The 14,820-nt window shown below is 41.6% G+C and overlaps 1 long non-coding RNA gene across 1 annotated transcript; it reads left to right on the top strand.

Moving 5' to 3' along the window:
• The first annotated feature begins 2,012 nt into the window (after positions 1-2,012).
• LOC120411852 lies at positions 2,013-13,341 on the top strand. Its single transcript, XR_005604404.1, has 2 exons — positions 2,013-4,449; positions 12,812-13,341. It is a non-coding gene; the product is annotated as an uncharacterized LOC120411852 (long non-coding RNA).
• Positions 13,342-14,820: the final 1,479 nt, after the last annotated feature.

The raw sequence follows: 14,820 nt of genomic DNA, 5'->3' as shown, positions 1-14,820 counted from the left end.
ACCAAAAGCAGGAGAGATTCTTAGCTTCCAGATGAAAAATAATTTGATTTAATTTAATTTGGCTTGAATTTGACTCCAGTGAAACTTTGTCACTTTGGCAGCACATTGAGCACCCATCAAGTACCTGCCTCCACCTTGTCAGACTCCAGATGTGCATTCTGGTGGCAGATGCGTCAGACTGCCCTGCCATCCCACGTGCAGATGGAGGCTGTCTCACAGAGAACATTGGGTTACCAATTCCCCCTGCTTACAAGCTGAGATCTTCTATCACATCACAGACCTGCATGTTTGTTTGTTTGTTTGTTTTTTGTTAGTGAGAGCCGCCCCTTCATTCTTGGTAAGATCTAAACAACCAGAGTTAATTGCCTAATAGATGACTGACTGCAAACATGCACTGGTGTATCAAGGTAACACTGAAGCTCAAGCTGGCTGTTCAGGCTACTTTCTAGCAATGTTTCATTCATGGCAATTTCCCTAGTTTCCAAACTTTCTTTCATGGAGAAGGTCAAGGCAAAAGCCCCCATTGTCTCTAAACTGCAGGAGCAGATTCCTACACCCGTGACTAAGCTGACGGCAATGACATTGCTTGTGCCTGCTGCTGTCTGCATGAACAGATTTGATTGAGAAACTGGACAGAGTCTGGGATCTGAAAACAAAATTTGCATTTGAACTATATTTTTGGATAATGGTCTTCAGTTTTCCTTTCACTCTGCATTTCAGATTGAAATATTTCCTGTGTAATTCCATTAAACATTGTGATTAAGGTCTCACATATTTTACAGAAGACCTGGCAAACTGAATAGCGAATGCACTATGCAGGGAAATCTCTTGTTGATAGTGACAGCAGAGGGCGTTTGCCGAGAAGCATCGTTTTCTTGGGCTTCTTAGGTCCAGCAGAGCTCTCTGAGAGTTACCAGCAGGCCTCCTGCAAGTGAAACTTCAGAGGCACTTCACTTCTCTTCACTTCCACCTGTGTGAGGACCTCTGATGAAATCTACCACCGTTTTAGATCTTATTTCGCTGAACTTTTAGCTGTCTTATCTGCTGACTTGCTGTGAATTTCATGTGGCATCATTTGGACCATAAACTGGGAGCAGTACCTGTGAACTCATCCTTGGTTTATAAATGTGCATCAACCAGCAGCACAGTGCCAATCTTACGATATTGTCCTGTCTTTTACTGTATCACCTTCACCTTTGCTGGTAGATTTCAAAGGGCTCTGTGAAAATCCCATTATACCCATGGTATCTGCAGTTAGAGCAGGGCATGCATGAGGCACGGTCAGAGGCACATGGATCAATGGCAGGTGAGGAGAATTCCAGCATCCAGAGCCTGTCCTGCAGCCAAAAGTAAGGCCATGTGCTGATCCAATTTCCTGCTGTTTCTGAGGCATCAAAAGAAATAAGTGAAATAATTAACAGAATCCAACCCACGCATTGAAAGTGCCCAAGAGAGAAGTGAGCAGTGTTCCACTGACTCATGCAGCACACCTGGAGGCAACACTGTTGGGGTTCCTCCCCCCTGGTGTGGGGTCCTGGGAGAGGTTAAGTGGTGCCATCTCCTCGCAGGGAGCCCAGGCTGGATCCGGCAGCACCAGCAGCTCCCTGGGATGGATCCCTGCTCCTTCCCCTCCTCCTCTGGCCATCAATTCCTGCTTGATCTCTACCCTGAGATGGTCCTGCTTCAGTTTCTTCTGCAGGGAGGGAGGAGAGAGGCCTGGGAACATCTTCCTGGCCGTGGGATAAAGATCCCTCAAAAACATCTATCAAGAATCAGTCCCTATTTCTTTCCATGGGCCTTGCTGTCTGATACATGTTGCAGAAATCCCCACTGCAACACAGCACAGGCTTTTTGTGTAACTCAGCAGCTCATATGAGATTTGAAATGTGGGATCATAGAATCATAGAATTGTTGGAAAAGACCTCCTAAATCATTGAGTCCAGCCATTAACCCAGCACTGCCAAATCCACCAAGAAACCATGTCCCTAAGCACCACATCCAAACGTCTTTTAAATACCTCCAGAGATGGTGACTCAACCAGTTCCCTGGGCAGCCTGGTCCAGCACTTGGCAGCCCTGTCAGTGAATAAATATTTCCTAATATCCACTCTAAACATTCCCTGGAACAACTTGAGGTCATTTCCTCTTGTCTTATGGACACCTTTTTGCCTGAGCAGAGAATTTCTTTTGCTTTTTTCTGCTGAAGGAAGTTATATCTAATAATGACAGTTGGGAACTTCAGACCAGGCAGCTTTGATGCTGGGCATACATTTTAAAATACCACTCTCCCAAGGCAATCCAGCACCTAAGAGGCACCAGCCACCTTGTTAGGAAGTCACACATTGAACAGTCAGTGTTGATACAATGGATTATAAGGTGAATTACAGTGCAACCAGGCTGTATTAGCAAGATGCCATCAAACTGCACGCAGAGTGTAAACTGATGGACGGAAAAGTAGATTCCTTATTTGACATTCCAGAAACACATAACCTGAGCCAAGAGTTCAAGAACCACAATGAAATAAAAAAGACAGGCAGCTGCTTGTTTGTCAGGATATCTCTGTGTAGAATTAGAGGCTTTAATTACATATGGGGAATATTAATAACAGTTCGAAGTGGAATGTAGCTAATCATTACAGTACTCTCTCCAAGCAGAGTGATGGTGAAGCCATACAAGATATTTTTTCAGAGGAAATGAAAACTCAGCAAATCTATTTAGAGTACTAGCAGGGTGTAGTAGTCTGAGGATCAAGGTTGACTTTTCTGCCTCATTAAAGGCAGAGCAGAAAAATTCAATCACAATTAGAAGACACAATTCTTTACAGATTTGGCTAATCTCTCAAGTCATCCTGAGATCCAGAAAACACAGGAGATGGCTTAAAAACAATGAGAAGAAATAATAATAATAATAATAATAATAATAATAAATAGAATTAGGTGGTTTGCCTTCTAGTTTTTAACCTTTTTAATTTTATGTTTCCAGTCTGTACCCAGCAATGTTGAGGCCAACACTCTTCAGAAAGAAATCGACAGCTGGCAGAGCTGAGATTGTTGGAAAAGCAGCACAATTGAAGAGATGCAGAATAGTGAGGAGAACTCCATCTTTTGTACAAGCATCAACATGCTTCATAATGAGGCAAACTCATCCACTACCAGTGGTCATTGACTTGCAGAGAGGGATGAAGGAATTACATCTTCAGGGTATTGTTTGGCATATGGGAAGCATTTAATTCCCTCTCTGACCTCTGTGCAAAAAAAAGCCACTTCTTACATAGCTCTGGTCTACAGAGCTGAACTGTGTGCCAAACTTTAAATTCCTTTTGTTACATCTGTATTTCTCTCTCCTCATGTGAGTTCTTATTCCTTGTGGGTCTCTGAGAAATCCACATTTACTCTGGAATAAGCCTTCCATGAGTATGCCGCCAGTGGTCAAAGTGGCAGGACTTTTTTATCTGGGCTAAGCAAAGAAACGTTTTAATGAAACAGCTCTGCAGGATTTGGACTCTTGCAGGCTGTAAGTAACTGGAAGCATAAGTCTTTCTGCTTTCGGTATTGATTTCTCTCAGATACAGAATGCTTTTATTTCCAGTGTGTATCTGTCAGTTTGATTTCTTCTTGTATTTTGGAGCCCCCGGGTAGCTGTAATTTAGCCCTTGGCCTGCTCTCTGACATGGTGAGGACAGCAGCACACAATCAATGGCAGACTTGCTCCTATTAATCTTGTTCAGTAAGGGCCTGATTCTCCTTCTGCAAAGGGCAAGAGGACAGTTCACACCATCTTCAGAGTAGGCAGGAGAGTGTCCCAAGCACTAATGGCTTCAGCAGCAGGTGTTCCAGGGTACCCACATTAATCTTCCCCTTTGCTGAGATTTAGACTTTTGCCACCCTCTACTTGGCTTTAAGTCAGATATCCATGAAACCTGACCCTCCAGCATAAGGTGTGAAAGGTGTTGCCACCTGCCATAAGCTCTCCATTCATTCTAATTGCAAGAAAAAATAACAACCAGTTCACTTGAAAAAATGACACCTTTAAAAGTGCTTAAAATTACCTTAAGCTCTTATATTAATGATTTTTTAATGAGACTGGAAGGAAGAAGCACTAATCTTTCCATGAGGAAAGTGAATTTCTTACTTTTCAGTGGCAAAGCTCTGCCATTCATATGTTTTTTATGTTTCCAGGTACAGATGTTGGGTTTGGGTCAGAGAAATGACTCATCAGCCTGAGACTTGGGCCAGAACCTTTTGGAAGCAGAGGAACTCTCATCTGAGAGACACGGTCTGCCAAGGCCACGAATGCCTGCACTGGGACTGGACATGAACATGTGCCTTCATACTACTGTGTCATAGTTAATTTTTCAACAGCAGCTGTTAAAAGATATCCAGAGGCCTGGAATGCAGCAGTACTTCGTGGGAAGGTAGATTAGGCTTCAGTCCTGCAGGGATTTCCACCGGTAAGTCTTAATTTTGTGTGGTGGAAAACTCATTTAAGTCCTTCTAAGCACAGGCTTGTACAGAGGAGACCCCCTGGCTAAATGCAGTCCGGCTGGTCAGGAGCTCGAGAAATATGTAATTTATGTGATGACACAACCAAACATGACATTTATTTCATGTGGATTTTCAAACGGTTGGGGCATACATGTGTGCCTAACTCAAGCACTCAAAGTGATATGTTTGAAGTTTTTGTATATTTGCATCATTTATGTTGATTAATACAGGACATATGCATGCACAAAAAAGTTTATGTGGGATCCTTGGATACCAAAATAGTAAATATTTAGATCTTCTGTATAGATTGAAACAGAGAAAAAGCATTGGCTATTTGAACCCTTTCTACCTCTTTAATATATCCATTTGTTGCTGTTCAATTGTTTGTGTAAGTGGTTCATCAGATAGGTGAACGATATCTCATGAAAATACTTTTCATATCATGTTGCCCTTTGAAAATTAGTCTATTTTTAATTTTTTGTATGATTTATGTGTGTTGGACAGGATCAATTTTTAATTTCAAGGTAATGAGACGTGTGAGTAGAGACACAGCAACTTGCTTATAGGTATTCATTCCAACTTCTAGTAGTACTCAGAACTGTTACTGTTTTAATTGTTTTGAGGACTTTGCATTATGGTACAAAAGGAGTAAAGCAACTCAACTTTATTTTTAGCTGTACTTTTGCTAATATTTGATGACAGATGAAAAAACTGTTTGTAGAGTAGTTAGAAACAAAATGAAATATAATTAGATATTTGCCTAAAAGTCGAAGACAGTGCTGCTTTGAATTGGTTGGAAATAATTCTACTCAAATGCAGGATAGAAGGGATGTTCTTTCTCAGTAAATACATATAAAGGAACCACTTTCATACCTAACAGACCCACTCATATCATCTTGCAGATAAAATATCTCAATAAAATTTGTGTTTTCATAACTTTGTCCTGATTTTAACATAGGTTAGATTCTTTGCAGTGGCTTAGTATTTCATTAGGAAATTCAGTTTTATTTCATGTTTCCCTCGGCCCTGCATTGACCCAAAGTGACTCCAGTCACCCACCTCTGCAGGGATAGGTCTCTCCCCATCCCAATTTGCCAGAAGTGTTGCTCCAGTTGATCAAGACTTTTGTAAGCTGGGAAATATTAGTCCAGGGCATGTTTTGTGGAAACACCTGCGTGGGAGTTATCATGCTGTGCTTCATGCATCCACCTGTGAAGGTAAAATCATCCCCCTCTGAGCTGCCATGAGGAGCTGCAGGAGTGCAGAAGAAGGACACTGAGGTTCCCAAAAGCATGTCAAGGCTCCCAGAGCATCCTGGTGGGGTCGGTCCAAGCAAGTACCAGGGTGTAGGAGTACAGGCTTTTTTTTTTTCCTTCCCTGTGTCAGCAGCTGTGACTGCCTTTCCATATTGCAATCAGCCCTCGTGACAGGATTGCAGAAGTCGATGGTGCTACTGGGCCACTTCAGTTTCTGGTTTCCAGCAGTGGGCCATGCCAAATTCCTGGGGAAAGGTGCAGGAAAGGCTGGCATTGTTTGATGGTGAGGATAACCTGCCTTGCAGGGACACTTCTTCTTTGGTGCTGTTTGGTAGCTGCAGCATTGCAGGAGGGTTGGAGCTCTTACCCAGTCCCAGAGGAGTCACGAGTTTAATCAGAGCATTTCAAAAAGAGGCACGCAAAGGCTTCATATACTGCTTTGATCATGATCTGAATACTCCCAGTTAATTAATTATCATGTTATGACCAGTCTGGCCTAGGAGTCAAAAAATCGACGTTTCAAATTCCAAAAGGCATTGTAGCTTGTCTGCTCCATTTAGGGACAAGCACATTGGGAAGTCTGTGCTCAGACCCAGCTCCCTTGTACTCCATGAGAATGAGGGTCATTAAAAATTGGTGTTTGCCTTTGATTGTTTCTTCAGCTTAATGTTGCCAGGAAGCACTCTTATGGGAAGGAGTATTTATTGCTGTTTGGTTTTCAGCCTTTTTCTCTCTTGTCCTGCAGCAACATATGTCATGCTCCTAATACCTTGCAAATATACTCACTAGGTAACAGAGAAACAATGCAGGCTCTTGCCAGTTGTCAATCATATGATCAAAAAACTTAGCACTGTCTGTCCCAGGTCAGTGATGAATTTATGTCCAGACTTGTCTGACACTTTCTTACTCTGGATATTAAACAGAGTATTTAGATGTGGAAAAACTGGACTCAGAGTCTTTGTCACCAACTTATGAGCTTAAGTCCTTCACAGGTTGCTGCAGAGATCAGTTCTTTTTTGTCTGAGCCAGGTAGAAGCAATGTCACCTTCACCACTTTACCCTGCATGTGACTTCAGTTGATCTTGATCCACAGCCAAGATGCTGAGTGCTAGCTTTATGATTCAAGCTTTGGTACGCAGAAGATGGGAACAAAAGTGTAAGACTTCAGATTACACTTTGGCAAGGTCTCTAAAATTCAACACTAAACCCCTTTAAATCCTTTTGGTTAAAGCTTCATTTTTTAACGGTTAATGACCTTTTGATCACCAGAATGAGTTGCTGCTGCAAATAAAGGGCATAAATTAGATCATAGTAGAGCTGTTAATATTCCTTTCATGCTCTTGGTACGCCATTTAAGATTTAGCTTTAAAAAATGGGTTTACTCACACAGACAGAAGAACTCGCTCTGCTATCCTCTTTAGGAAAAATGTGAGATGCCAGCTAATTGACAACTTCTGCTTGTAGGGAGCTGAGAGCTCCATTAGAAGTCATTGTCCAGGGACCTTGGGTTTATTGTATTTCCAGCAGGAAGGACAGATAAGATGCAAACAATGCTCCTTAATTTTGCTGAAGCTTTATTTCAGAGATCTGGGAACACAATTACCTGTGGGAAGGAAAGATTCCCCTTTTGGTATAAATCAGTTGTGGCAGTGTTCTAGCTGTGTCCATGAGCTCATACACATGGCATTTCTGTAAGGAACCTTAGGCCAGTGTGTGCTCAGCTCAGTGTACTGTTAACATAATTCCTAATGCCTTTCCTCCATCCTTTTCCCTCCTCTCTGGTCATCTCCTATATTTTGGCCCTTTCTAGTCCCATGTTCCTATCAGCCATTACTTGCTAATGTTCTTTCTCTGCAGTCCTTCCAGAAGCTTCTAGTCTCACTGTCTACCAGCCTTCCATGGTATGGGTTAATGTCTTACATTGGATGGACCTAGAGAAAGTTTTAGCATGCCTTTGATCCAGGACAACTCCATGCTCAGTGTGCTAGCAACGCTAACATTTCAGCTTTTCCCTTTTCCAGTAACTGTACCACATATCTGTGTGTAAAGTGTATCTCATCTGTTTCCTCTTGCTAGACATGAATGTTTTATAGCTTTGTATAGAAATTTTTCAGCAATGAAAATAGAAACACTGATGTCAGTTCTTGATAAGTTGCTCGTATCAAATCACATCCCACTGGTAATGTGGCATAGCTCTTTCTTACAGAAGTATTATGTGAATGGATGCCCAAAATAACATTTGGTGTTATTAGGAGTATCAAGGTCTCATCTGTAATAACAATAACTACTGAAAATCCTACAGGAATAAAACAGATGATGGTTCTTAAATAAATTTTAAAAATGGCATGAATTTCTTTTTAATTTCCTTGTGTGACATGACTTACTGAGGTTTTTGCAACCTCATTGTTAAATGTCACCAGTGATAACATAAACTTCAGAAAAAGCAATCTTCATGAATGTTTCAGGCCTTTTCTCCAGGTAAAAAAATTATATAAAAGTAATTTCTCAAATGCTAAGATAGAGTAAAGAATCCATTACTTTCTTCCACAGTTTCCCTGTAAGTTTCCCTGAAAACATTTTTTCTACCACCTAGAAGTCAGCATTCGCCACTATGGTACCTGGTAAATTAGCAAGCAAGATTCAATTCAGTTGTTAGGAAAAATTTTGGGAGCATGAGGACAGTGAAGCAATGCAGGACATCTCTAGGGAGAGTACACATTCTTCAGCCCTGGAGGTGTTTGTGGTCGGGTTAGGAAAAAAACCCCAGGAATGATGCGATGGTAGGTGATTTTGCCTTAGGATAGGGACTGCGTGAAACAATCTTTTGAGATTTCTTCTAGCCCTGTTTTTTTTTACAATTTTATGTTATAGTATTTGCTAGTGCAAAAATAATTATGGGAGTAATAAGTAATCTTAAGTAATAATTGCAGGACAGGAGCTGTCGATAAACATTGAAACCTGTAGGTACAAGAGAAAAAGTGTCAAAACTTATGAAAAGTATGAAAGAGATGATTACTGTGGCTTATTTAATTAAAATTGAATTAAATCCAACTGAAGGAAACTGAAATAAAATTCTGAGAAGACTGTTCTAAACTTAGTGGTGCTTCTGTTTACCTCTAAGCACCCATTGGTACATATGTGTAAATATTCATACAACATATGTGCGTATGGATAGGGATCTTTATTTGGACTGGGTGTAACCATATGAGCATAGGTCCTGAGTGTCGCCTTTGAGAATAGCTTCTCAAATCATAGGCTGGAGGAAAGAATATTCGGGTAATGTAGGTTCTGTCCTCACACTATGCTAAGGCCCTGCTCTGCTTAGCCAAGCAATACATGCAAGAGGAGGCTCCCTTAAGTCTGGCAGGGCTCTGACTGCTTCAGCACAGTTGGGAATCAGCTGGGGATGAAGCCTCGATCATTTGGGAAGGCATCACTGGGCTCAAGCTTGGAAAACAAACTGATCCTACTTGATTTTGAGGATTTAATTTCCACCATTGGTCTCTGGAAGTGACAATGTGCTCTGAGGGAATGATTCTGATGCTCAGAAATCGAAGAAGCCTTGGCAGAGAGGGGAATTGCAGCATACCTGTGTGGTTCACAATTCTTTCTCATTTAAGTGTTTGCAAGATTTTCTAGCAGGGGAAGAACTTCATGGTTTTTTTGCCAGCTTATTGTGTCTTTGGTTTCACTCGCAATTTCTGCAACAAAATCCCCATGCATGGAGAATTATTCAGTGCTCACCTCAGCCTCTAGCCTGAACTGTTGCTCTTAGTTTTGACTGAGTAGCAAGTCCCACTCTGAAACTGCTAAGCAAAGAAGGCAATTGTACATTCACACCAGAGCAGGGAGCACGACCTTTCCTTCATAAACCATTGCACATGTTACAGCTGTGACAGCTTCTCACACTGGGTCCTGCATTAAACACAAGGCAGGGAGAACTGCCCTGCAAACACTTGCTCCAGTCAACATACTCATTCCCATGAAGAGCCATCAAAGCCAATTTTGCTCAGGATTGTCCTCAAGGAAGTAAAACTGGCACTCGAAGCAGCCTGGGTGAGCATGGTTCTAGGAGGACTCATACTCAGAGCTCTCTGCAGCTCTGCACAGTGCTCACAGAAGGGACTGCATAAATTTTGCAGTGCTAGCAGGGATTAAATTCTCTGTGCCAGACACAGATGATTTTAGAACCTTATCCTTCAATATTTCTTTTTTTCTGCCCATCCTTAGATCATAAAGGGCAAAGACATTGATAGGCAGCAGTTAGGCACAGAACTATGCCTAATAAGGCAGTCTCTATGTATTAGATTTCCATATACGAGTTCGTAAGCAATGGTGACATTTCAAGAATTTCCATAACCTTTCTCTCTGTATCTGCTGTGTAAGCTAATGGATACATGAGTACATGAACTATAAAACCAACATTGCTGTTCTGAAATTATGCCTGTGGTCCCATCCATCCAGCCATTAGAGGCATCCAGAAATCCTAGAGAAAAATATAAAGCCCTCAGAATCCATCTGTGAAAAATTCTTAGAGCAAATATGTTGTGTCAGAGAAACTGTAGATATATGAGAAGCTCACTTGCTCAGGAAGACTTAATTAAAGTTATTGGATCTTGATCAAATGCATGTGCAATGGCCTTGCATTGCCAGGAGGAGAGAGCAAAGCAGAGTGTGGCAGAGAGAATGGGGACCTGCCAATGGCTGCTGCCCTGCTTTGTGTGGGGCATGAAGCTGTGCCACAGCACACAGATAACGCTGAGCTCGAGGAGAGTGGGGAAGGGAGATCAGCCAGCCATGGCTGAGCTGTGGCAGCAGCTGAGACCAGAACATTCCTTTTCAATTGGATTTCCCTGGCATGCAGCTTCTAATGCGTTCTCCCCTAGAACTGCAAGGAAAAATCAAAGCGGTTTTATTGCCTTCCAATTTGGAAAAAAGAGGAGACATTACCATGCCATTCCATTGCTTTATTGGCTTATGGAAAGAAAGAAGAAGTTCTTTTGATCCCACACAAGAAGAACCATGTCTGTTTCTCATTTTGAATTTAAAACCCATGCACAAGGAGAAGGAAACCAAACTTGCTGTAGCTCTGTCCAGGCAGGTCCTACAGGCTCTGTCCAGGTAGGGTCATACACATATCACCAGATTTTACCAAGAAATGCTTTCCAACGAGCCCATCCCATACATAGTGGAGTGGAGGAGGTCTGTTCTGATGCAGTTTTGAGTCACTTCAGTACTGCTGTGGGTTTATCCCAGTAAAATGTTTGGTGTGAACATACTAATCCATGGGTATAATGCATTAGTTAATTAAGCACTGATTCCATCTCTTGAGACACTGAATATTGAGTTTCTCTAAAGTTCTTCTAAGTGTGCCCCTTCGATGTAGCTCATCTCAGCAGCCTGTGGTCAGCATTCCAACGAAATGGAAGGAAGCATGAAAACATGACTTTATATGCAAAGCAGGTATGAGAGGGCAAATAGAGGAGAGAGAAAGAAAGGGAGAAACAGAAAGAGAAAATGAGGAAAAGAGAGAACAGGTGAAAGAGAAGGATGGAAGGAAGAGAGAGAGAGGAGAGGAAAAGAAAGAGATAGAAATGTCAAGCAGGAGAGTCTACTGTATTTTACTATGTTTATCCCATTTTTAATTTCTGAATTTTGTCGATCAAAATCCATTTTGCATTGTTATGAAGAATATTTGGGCAAAAAGATACCCTTCAAAGAAGTACAAGGACTTTCTGTAAGGACACTTTATGTGTGTAAAGTGTTTGCTTGTCACTTTATTGAATTGTTATCTAGGCATTATTTAAACTTTTTCCATAGGGCACAGGTCTTTTTTATAAAAACCCACCCACTCAGATACCATATTAAAACAGGCTATCAGATTTCTTTGGCATTGTCTCATTCACAAATCCCCCTTGGCTTTAAGCCAATATATTTGTCTGCTTTATCCAAGTAAAAATAGATGCTCCTCTCAGGTTTTGCTAATATTCTACCTGGAACTGAAGTCAGGCTGCCAGATCTAGAGTTACCCAGTTTTCTCTCTGGCCTGTTTGATGATCACAACATTTCTGTTCTTTTACTTGGTCTCTTTTCCAACTTTTGGCATTTACAGAAGCTTTGACATTACAGAAGCTTTCTTCTGAACATGTGCACAAGTGCCAGTGCTGCTAGAATAGTTGTATGCTACCACCTCTTCAACAATAGCCTAGGCTTCCTTTTTTCATTATTGTACCCTTGTAAGAATTAAGAATTGATGAATTCTAAATCTCTTGTTGCTGTTGTCCTCTTGCACCAGTGCTATGCTGTGCTGTCCTCCTCTACAAAGTTAGAGTTTCCATCTTTTTTTTTCCCTTTCTCTTTTCTTGGTGTAACAGGACGAGGATGTAGCTTTTGTGCAGAGCTCTGAGGAACGGGATAGATAAGCTGGGCTGGGACAGGAGTGAGCTGGCAGTCTGAGTCGGAGGCAAACCTCTGAGCAGAGGGATACTCCTTGCATCACCCTTGCTTCCAGGAGTTACAGAGAAGAGGGGAAGTAGTCTGTTACTAATCTGCTTTCTCATGCTAGCTTAGCCACTCTGCGGGGCAGACAGCGGTGAGGGGGCAGAGCCAGCCACTGCCTGTCTCTTCCTCCCCAGCTCTGAGCTGGCCCTACTGAAAGCTGCTCTCTGAATCCATGGACCCAACCACCCCCGTTGTGTGGAAAAGGCTTCTCGTTTCTCTGATACTTACTCTGAATTAGACAGCTAGCGAAGTGTCTAGTTATACTTCAAATAAGTGCCAAAACTGCAGTGATTATTCATGTCTTGTCAGAGTGTCTTGGCTGGAGTTATCATGAAACCTCTCATTAAACAGAAATCCCGTGTTTTTGGCACAATATATGCTTCTAGTTTCTAGCAGGGAAACAGCTGTCCTTCCTCCAGAGGTCTGGCCATAGCCAGCAGTGGGGAATAAAGAGATAAACACAAATTAAAGAGACCTTTAAAACAGCATGCAGGAGAGCCTCTGGCTGTTGCAAAAGCTTGGACCCACTCCTGTTTTATCTGACTTCAGATATGTCCTCTCTGATTTCCAGGAGCACAGTGACCACTATGCAAAGGAGCCCTTGCCTGCGGCTGCCCAGACAGCGGGTGTCTCCTGCCTTGCAATTCCAGGGATAGTATGAAGACTTCCATCGTGCCATCACCTTGACATCATCAGGAACAGCAACTGCTTGTTCTCCTTGTGATATATTACTCTGAAACAACATAAATGTCAACTGGCTGCCTGCACATAATGCACTGGGAGAACACAGCATTGCTCTGAGCCTCCGGCTTCGTTCTGGGCCAGCTGAAATGCTGGTATCTTTAAATGATTAAGCAGAAGTAGAATATTGCAACGTAAGTAAGAGTCAAAATCAAATTAGCTTTTTATTTCTTGTGCCACCTCCTCTTTCACACTGCTAGGAGGATTTTCCATGCATTCTTACCTCTTGGTGCCAGCCAGTTTCAGATTGATTGTGCTGGTCCTGGTCATTGGCCTAAAGCTGTATTCATGTGACTCAGAATTCTGTCTCAGAAAATAGTCCTAAATAAAAAATACTAAATGCTGCTTCCTCCCACACTGCAGGGGGTGTCTTGTTTGGTTTTGAGGAAAATTGTTTATAAAGAAAGTGAGAGTCAGTCTTTGTGTTATCATTATACATCAGTCAGAAAGGGAACCCAGGGCTTTTCTTGAATGACAGAACTATCCTTGGTGAAAAAATATATAAAAATTCTAAAATTAAATAGGAATCTCTGTATGCTTCAACAAAGAGTTACTATTTTTCTGTAATGCCTTCAACAATTTTGTAAAAGATGATTTCTTTTCACAGAAACATGAGTTTGATACACCATAATTATATTAGTTTGAAATCACATAAATAATTGTTCGTGATAAATCTGGTTAATTTTGAAGGATGAACTTAGGAAAACTCAAGTTGTAGAAGTTGTCTCTTAAGTAGGCAATAACCCATGTTCTAGTGTTGACAGTGCACCTATCCCTTTTCTTCAGTTCCTGGCTGGGGTGGTGGAAACAGATTTGTGACTGTTCTCAGGACAATTCAGAAACGGCAGATTAGAGCTGAGCCACCAGATATTCAGAGATTAAGTCCATCATGCCATGGCTGCAGTTTTAAGGAAACTATTTCAAGGACTGAATACAGTATAGTCACGGTAACACAGAGCTCTGTACAGCCTGCAAAACCCCTCCAAATATCTATCCAACCTGTTGTGTGGGTTTTGCAGCCTGTACTGTATTCCTGCCTGCCACAGCTAAATCTGCCACCACTACCCAGTTTAAATACAGGTGCACGTGCTTTAAAAGGGTAAGTTTACATGGCAGGACCTACAGTGCACTCATCACTAGAATGCAATTTCTTGTATTGAAGTTAGTGGACCTGTTCTTGCAAACCAAGTTATTCACACACTTAGGTGTTCACTCGGTGCTGATATTGTGCATGGGGCTCTTTTTAATACACGGACAGAGTCAGCATTTTGCAGAGCTTGCATGTGCATATCTGTAAATTTGATTAATACGAAAAAGTGTGCTTACCATGCATAAAACTGGGATGTTAAGGCTTCCAGGAATAATGCTGAAGTAAGAAATATTGCCTGTTATTGTCGTCTTAAGAAAAAAATTACAAATGAAAGGAAAAAATACTATACTCATGAAATGCTCCCATTGCACAGAAAAATAAATTCAAGTAATAGCAAAAGATGAAGTTGTAAAGTTGTCTGCGTTACACTATGTGTTATACTGTATTTTGTGGTTCTCTTATATTTTCTGTCTAAGTTGTTTTTCTTTTCACCCTGCAACAGGGTGTTAGCTTTTGTTTTGTGTCTAAGAATTCCTGTGCAATTGCTCTAAGTCAAATAAGCCTGGGGAATCGTGGTCATACTGAACTGCAAGAGACTTCATTTTCTGTACCTTTCTTCTAACACCGTGGAGGCTGTATTTACCAGAATAATTTAGCAAGCACAGTTTTATCGTAACGCTTCGAAGTAACAGCAAACCTCTGACAGCTGCAGCTGTTTTCAGAGCCTGTAATGAAATGGAAGATGAGTC

This window comes from Corvus cornix, chromosome 1A, assembly GCF_000738735.6.
Source record: "Corvus cornix cornix isolate S_Up_H32 chromosome 1A, ASM73873v5, whole genome shotgun sequence".
In the NCBI taxonomy this organism is placed as follows: Eukaryota; Metazoa; Chordata; class Aves; order Passeriformes; family Corvidae; genus Corvus; species Corvus cornix.
This window is presented reverse-complemented; position numbering and strand designations above follow the sequence as displayed.